The sequence below is a fragment of the Salmo salar genome, chromosome 04 (genome assembly GCF_965601325.2).
Source record: "Salmo salar chromosome 04, fSalSal1, whole genome shotgun sequence".
NCBI classification, from domain to species: domain Eukaryota; kingdom Metazoa; phylum Chordata; class Actinopteri; order Salmoniformes; family Salmonidae; genus Salmo; species Salmo salar.
The window spans coordinates 18,663,075-18,670,891 of NC_138294.1; positions in this window are offsets into that span (position 1 = coordinate 18,663,075).

Here is a 7,817-nt window from a genome sequence, read left to right on the forward strand (position 1 = left end):
GTTAAGACCAGTATAATACAAATTACTAAATAATCAAAAGTAATTGAAATACTGCACATCTCTGCTTACAGGTGGTAGGGCGTTACACATGGGTTGCGACCCGCATGGTTGCCAGTTTGAATCCCGATTGCAACTTATTTCTAAAGCCCTTTTGTGCTGTACAGAAACCCAGCCTAAAACCCCAAACAGCAAGCAATGCAGATGTTGAAGCATGGTGGCTAGGAAAAACTCCCTAGAAAGGCCAGAACTTAGGAAGAAACCTAGAGGGGAAGCTCTGAGTCCAGGCTCTGGCCAGTCCTCTTCTGGCTGTGCAGGGTGGAGATTATAACAGAACATGGCCAAGATGTTCAAATGTTCATAGATGACCAGCAGGATCAGATAATAATAATCACAGTGGGTGTAGAGGGTGCAACAGGTCAGCACCTCAGGAGTAAATGTCAGTTGGCTTTTCATAGCCGATCATTCAGAGTTAGAGACAGCATGTGCGGTAGAGAGAGAGTCCAAAACAGCAGGTCCTGGACAAGGTAGCACGTCCAGTGAACAGGTCAAGGTTCCATAGCCACAGGCAGAACAGTTGAAACTGGAGCAGCAGCATGACCAGGTGGACTGGGGACAGCAAGGAGTCATCAGGACAGGTAGTTCTAAGCCATGGTCCGAGGGCTCAGGTCCTCCGAGAAAAGAGAGAGAGAGAGAGAGATAAAGAGAGAGAGAGAATTAGAGGGAAGCCTACTTAAATTCACACAGGACACCAGATAAGACAGGAGAAATACTCCAGATATAACAGACCTACCCTAGCCCCCCGACACATACACTATTGCAGCAAAAATACTGGAGGCTGAGACAGGAGGGGTCGGGAGACACTGTGGCCTTGTCCGATACCCCCGGACAGGGCCAAACAGGCAGGATATAACCCCACCCACTTTGCCAAAGCACAGGGATATCTTCATCCACCAACCTACTACCCTGAGACAAGGCAGAATAGCCCACGAAGATCTCCCCCACGGCACGAACCCGAGGGGGGGGGGGGGGGGGGCGCAAACCCGGACAGGAAGATCACATCAGTGACTCAACCCACTCAAGTGACGCACCCCTCCTAGGGACGGCATGGAAGAGCACCAGTAAGCCAGTGACTCAGCCCCTGTAATAGGGTTAGAGGCAGAGAATCCCAGTGGAGAGAGGGGAGCCGGCCAGGCAGAGACAGCAAGGGCGGTTCGTCGCTCCAGTGCCTTTCCGTTCACCTTCACACCCCTGGGCCAGACTACACTCAATCATAGGACCTACTGAAGAAATGAGTCTTCAATAAAGACTTAAAGGTCGAGACCGAGTCTGCATTTCTCACATGGATAGGCAGACTATTCCATAAAAATGGAGCTCTATAGGAGAAAGCCCTGCCTCCAGCTGTTTGCTTAGAAATTCAAGGGACAAAAAGCAGGCCTGCATCTTGTGAGCGTAGCATATGTGTAGTTATGTATGGCAGGACCAAATCGGAAAGATAGGTAGGATCAAGCCCATGTAATGCTTTATAGGTTAGCAGTTAAAATCTTGAAATCAGCCCTAGCCTTAACAGGAAGCCAGTGTAGGGAGGCTAGCACTGGAGTAATGTGATCACATTTTTGGGTTCTAGTCAAGATTCAGGCAGCTGTGTTTAGCACTAACTGAAGTTTATTTAGTGCTTTATCCGGCTAGCCAGAAAGCGGAGCATTGCAGTAGTCTAATCTAGAAATGACAAAAGCATGGATGAATTTTTCTGCATCATTTTTGGACAGAAAGTTTAGGGTTTTTGCAATGTTACGTTTATGGAAAAAAGCTGCCCTTGAAACAGTCTTGAGATGTTCATCAAAAGAGATATCAGGGTCCAGAGTAACGCCAAGGTCCTTCACAGTTTTATTTGAGACGACTGTACAACCATCAAGATTAATTGTCAGATCCAACAGAAGATCTCTTTGTTTCTTGGGACCTAAAACTAGTATCTCTGTTTTACATTTTAGTCATTTAGCAGACGCTCTTATCCAGAGCGGCTTACAGTAGGGAATGCATACATTCCATACATTTTTCTCCCATACTGGTCCCCCGTGGGAATCGAACCCACAACCCTGGCGTTGCAAACACCATGCGCTACCAACTGAGCCACACGGGACCACTGTTTTGTCCGAGTTTAAAAGTAAAACATTTGCCGCCATCCACTTCCTTATGTCTGAAACACAGGCTTCCAGGGAGGGAAATTTTGGGGCTTCACCATGTTTCAACGAAATGTACAGCTGTGTATCGTCCACATAGCAGTGAAAGTTAACATTATGTTTCCGAATCATATCACCAAGAGGTAAAATATATAGTGAAAACAATAGTGGTCCTAAAACGGAACCTTGGGGAACACCGAAATTTACAGTTGATTTGTCAGAGGACAAACCATCCACAGAGAGAAACTGATGTCTTTCCAACAAATAAGATCTAAACCGGGGGCAGAACTTGTCCGTGTAGACCAATTTGGGTTCCAATCTCTCCAAAAAATGTGGTCATCGATGGTATCAAAAGCAGCACTAAGGTCTAGGAGCATGAGGACAGACGCAGAGCCTTGGTCTGATGCCATTAAAAGGTAATTTACCACCTTCACTAGTGCAGTCTCAGTGCTATGATGGGGTCTAAAACCAGACTGAAGTGTTTCTTATATATTGTTTGTCTTCAGGAAGGGAATGAGTTGCCATTTTAGCTTTTTCTAAAATGTTTGAGAGGAATGGGATATTCAATATAGGCCGATAGTTTTTTATTTTTTCTGGGGCAAGGTTTGGCTTTTTCAAGAGAGGCTTTATTACTGCCACATTTAGTGAGTTTGGTACACATCCGGTGGATAGGGAGCCATTTATTATGTTCAACATAGGAGGGCAAAGCACAAGAAGCAGCTCTTTCAGTAGTTTAGTTGGAATAGGGTCCAGTATGCAGTTTGGTTTAGAGGCCATGACTATTTTCATCAATGTGTCAAGAAATATAGTATTTAAAAAACTTGAGTGTCTCCCTTGATCCTAGGTCCTGGCAGTGTTGTGCAAACTCAGGACAACTGAGCTTTGGAGAAATACACAGATTTAAAGAGGACTCTGTAATTTGCTTTCTAATGATCATGATCTTTTCGTCAAAGAAGTTAATGAATTTATCACTGCTGAAGTGAAAGCCATCCTCTCTTGGAGAATGATGCTTTTTAGTTAGCTTTGCGACAGTATCAAAAATACATTTTGGATTGTCCTTATTCTCCTCAATTAAGTTGGAAAAATAGGATGATCGAGCAGCAGTGAGGGCTCTTCGATACTGCACGGTACTGTCTTTCCAAGCTAATCGGAAGACTTCCAGTTTGGTGTAACGTCATTTCCGTTCTAATTTTCTGGAAGCTTGCTTCAGGGCTCGGGTATTTTCTGTATACCAGGGAGCTAGTTTCTTATGACAAATGTTTTTTGTTTTTAGGGGTGCGACTGCATCTAGGGCCTTACGCAAGGTTAAATTAACTTCCTCAGGTAGGTGGTTAACCGATTGTTGTACTCTGGCGTTCTTGGGTAGGTGGAGAGAGTCTGGAAGGGCATCTAGGAATCTTTGGGTTATCTGAGAATTTATAGCAGGGCTTTTGATGATTCTTGATGATTCTTATTCCACGGGACAAAACTAGGTCCAGAGTATGACTGTGGCAGTGAGTAGGTCCGGAGACATGTTGGACAAAACCCACTGAGTCGACGATGGCTCCGAAAGCCTTTTGGAGTGGGTCTGTGGACTTTTCCATGTGAATGTCAAAGTCACCAAAAATGTGAATATTATCTGCCATGACTACAAGGTCCGATAGGATTTCAGGGAACGCTGTATACAGCCCAGGAGGTCTGTAAACAGTAGCTATAAAAAGTGATTGAGTAGGCTGCATAGATTTCATGATTAGAAGCTCAAAAGATGAAAACGCAGTTGTTTTTTTTGTAAATTGAAATATGGTATCGTAAATGTTAGCAACACCTCCGCCTTTGCGGGATGCACTGGGGATATGTTCACTAGTGTAACCAGGAGGAGAGGCCTCATTTATCACAGAAAATGCATCAGGCTTAAGCCATGTTTCAGTCAGGCCAATCACATCAAGATTATGATCAGTGGTTCATTGACTATAACTGCCTTGGAAGTGAGGAATCTAACATTAAGTAGCCCTATTTTGAGATGTGAGGTATCACAATCTCTTTCAATAATGGCAGGAATGGAGGTCTTTATTCCAGTGAGATTTCTAAGGCAAACACCGCCATGTTTAGTTTTGACCAACCTAGATCGAGGCACAGACACGGTCTCAATGGGGATAGCTGAGCTGACTACACTGACTGTGCTAGTGGCAGAGTCCACTAAACTGTCAGGCTGGCTAACAGCCTGCTGCCTGGCCTGCACCCTATCTCATTGTGGAGCTAGAGCTCTGTCTATGTTCATAGATAAGATGAGAGCACTCCTCCAGCTAGGATGGAGTCCGTCACTCCTCAGCAGGCCAGGCTTGGTCCTGTTTGTGGGTGAGTCCCAGAAAGAGGGACAATTATCTACAAATTCTATATTTTGGGAGGGGCAGAAAACAGTTTTCAACCAGCGATTGAGTTGTAGAGCTCATCACTCCCCCTAACTGAGAATGGGCCAGAGACAATTACTCAATGCCGACATCTTTCTAGCTGATTTACACGCTGAATCTATGTTGCGCTTGGTGACCTCTGACTGTTTCATCCTAACATCGTTGGTGCCGACGTGGATAACAATATCCCTATACTCTCTACACTCGCCAGTTTTAGCCTTAGCCAGCACCATCTTCAGATTAGCCTTAACGTCGGTAGCCTTGCCCCCTGGTAAACACTGTATGATCGCTGGATGATTAGTTTTAAATCTAATACTGTGGGTAATGGAGTCACCAATGCCTGGGGTTTTCAATTTGTCAGAGTTAATGGTGGGAGGCTTCGGCGTCTCAGACCCCGTAACGGATGGAGGAGAGACCAGAGAAGGCTCGGCCTCTGACTCCGACTCGTTGCTTAATGGGGAGAACCGGTTGAAAGTTTCCGTCGGCTGAATGAGCGACACCGGTTGAGCATTCCTACAGCATTTCCTTCCAGAAGCCATGAGATAATTTTCCGGCTGCGGGGACTGTGCGAGGGGATTTATACTACTATCTGTACTTATTGGTGGCACAGACGCTGTTTCATCCTTTCCTACACTTAAATTACCCTTGCCTAACGAAATGCCTTGTGTATGAGGTATCAGACCTCAGGTTGTCTTTTGGAGGTATCAGGCCTCAGGTTGCCTTCTAAAGGTATCAGACCTCAGGTTGTCTTCTGGAGGTATCAGAACCCAGGTTGTCTTCTGGAGGTATCAGAACCCAGGTTGTCTTCTGGAGGTATCAGAACCCAGGTTGTCTTCTGGAGGTATCAGAACCCAGGTTGTCTTCTGGAGGTATCAGAACCCAGGTTGTCTTCTGGAGGTATCAGAACCCAGGTTGTCTTCTGGAGGTATCAGAACCCAGGTTGTCTTCTGGAGGTATCAGAACCCAGGTTGTCTTCTGGAGGTATCAGAACCCAGGTTGTCTTCTGGAGGTATCAGAACACGGGTTGTCTTCTGGAGGTATCAGAACCCAGGTTGTCTTCTGGAGGTATCAGAACACGGGTTGTCTTCTGGAGGTATCAGAACCCAGGTTGTCTTCTGGAGGTATCAGAACCCAGGTTGTCTTCTGGAGGTATCAGAACCCAGGTTGTCTTCTGGAGGTATCAGAACCCAGGTTGTCTTCTGGAGGTATCAGAACCCAGGTTGTCTTCTGGAGGTATCAGAACACGGGTTGTCTTCTGGAGGTATCAGAACACGGGTTGTCTTCTGGAGGTATCAGAACCCAGGTTGTCTTCTGGAGGTATCAGAACACGGGTTGTCTTCTGGAGGTATCAGAACCCAGGTTGGTTGTCTTCTGGAGGTATCAGAACCCAGGTTGGTTGTCTTCTGGAGGTATCAGAACCCAGGTTGGTTGTCTTCTGGAGGTATCAGGCCTCAGGTTGGTTGTGTTCTGGGGCCATCAGGCCTCAGGTTGGTTGTCTTCTGGAGGTATCAGGCCTCAGGTTGGTTGTCTTCTGGAGGTATCAGGCCTCAGGTTGGTTGTCTTCTGGAGGTATCAGGCCTCAGGTTGTCTTCTGGAGGTATCAGGCCTCAGGTTGTCTTCTGGAGGTATCAGGCCTCAGGTTGTCTTCTGGAGGTATCAGGCCTCAGGTTTTCTTCTGGAGGCATCAGGCCTCAGGTTGGTTGTCTTCTGGAGGTATCAGGCCTCAGGTTGGTTGTCTTCTGGAGGTATCAGGCCTCAGCTTGGTTGTCTTCTGGAAGTATCAGGCCTCCGGTTGGTTGTCTTCTGGAGGTACATATCAGGCCTCAGGTTGTCTTCTGGAAGTATCAGGCCTCAGATTGTCTTCTGGAGGTACAGTATCAGGCCTCAGGTTGTCTTCTGGAAGTATCAGGCCTCAGGTTGGTTGTCTTCTGGAGGTATCAGGCCTCAGGTTGGTTGTCTTCTGGAGGTATCAGGCCTCAGGTTGTCTTCTGGAGGTACAGTATCAGGCCTCAGGTTGGTTGTCTTCTGGAAGTATCAGGCCTCAGGTTGGTTGTCTTCTGGAGGTATCAGGCCTCAGCTTGGTTGTCTTCTGGAAGTATCAGGCCTCAGGTTGGTTGTCTTCTGGAGGTACAGTATCAGGCCTCAGGGCAAAGTGATATGGGATACCTGACAGAATGACAAATTGAGGAAAGATCAGAGGCTTGTCACTAAGACCACATTAAACACACATGGAACTCCAAAATATGTTTTCACAGTAACGTGTAGGCTCCTCCTGTTTTCTGTTGAAGCCAGTTGCTCAGTTTCAGGTCACAGCCAATGTCAGTGACTGGTGAGCAACATTTGAGCTTGTTTGATCTACAGTGTATTGGCATATGTGTTTGGGGGGTTATAGCAAGCAGATGATTGATAGTTGTCGTTGTAGTGTGTGGCATCGCTATGGTCCCCATCCACAGTCTGTCATCAGTCCGCCAGGCTCTCCCTCTTCTTCTTTCCATCTGGAAGTTTCCAGGTCTCCATGTCGCTCAAGCACCCTCTCCAACCTCAAACACACACCCATATACATACATGTAACTACTCATACACGCATGCACGTGCGCACACACACACACACACACACACACACACACACACACACACACACACACACACACACACACACACACACACACACACACACACACACACACACACACACACACACACACACACACACACACACACACACACACACACACACACACACACACACAAACACTCCCTTGACACAGACCCATCCAAACAGTAGGCCTACCCTACAGCACTGAGTCACCTTGCTCTAGTCTTTCAATGTCACTGAAGCATATCACCACACACACCCACACACCTCTCAGTGTGTGCTGGCCCTCTGCCAGGTGTCTGTCAGTCTGTCACAGAGCTGATCACCTCAAATATAGACACAGCCTGGTACTGTGGCACGCAACTGTTTAACCTGATCTGCAAACACTGATACACAGTGGGCAACAGCATAACCAACACTGTTGTCCTATTGGAGCGGGGGCTTATCCAAGCAGGAATGTCAACATGTAGCCTGTTGTATGTTCATCTAGAGGTTTCTTTGGATACAGGTGGAGGATTTGTTAGGGGTGTACATGGACTGTGTTTGTACACTCGCCTACCGTTTAGAAATTCAAAGATCTCCGTTCTATTGCTCAGCTGTAATCTATCAGAGTTGTTCCATTGATCTGGTCTGATGGCTCCTGCCCATGTATGAGTC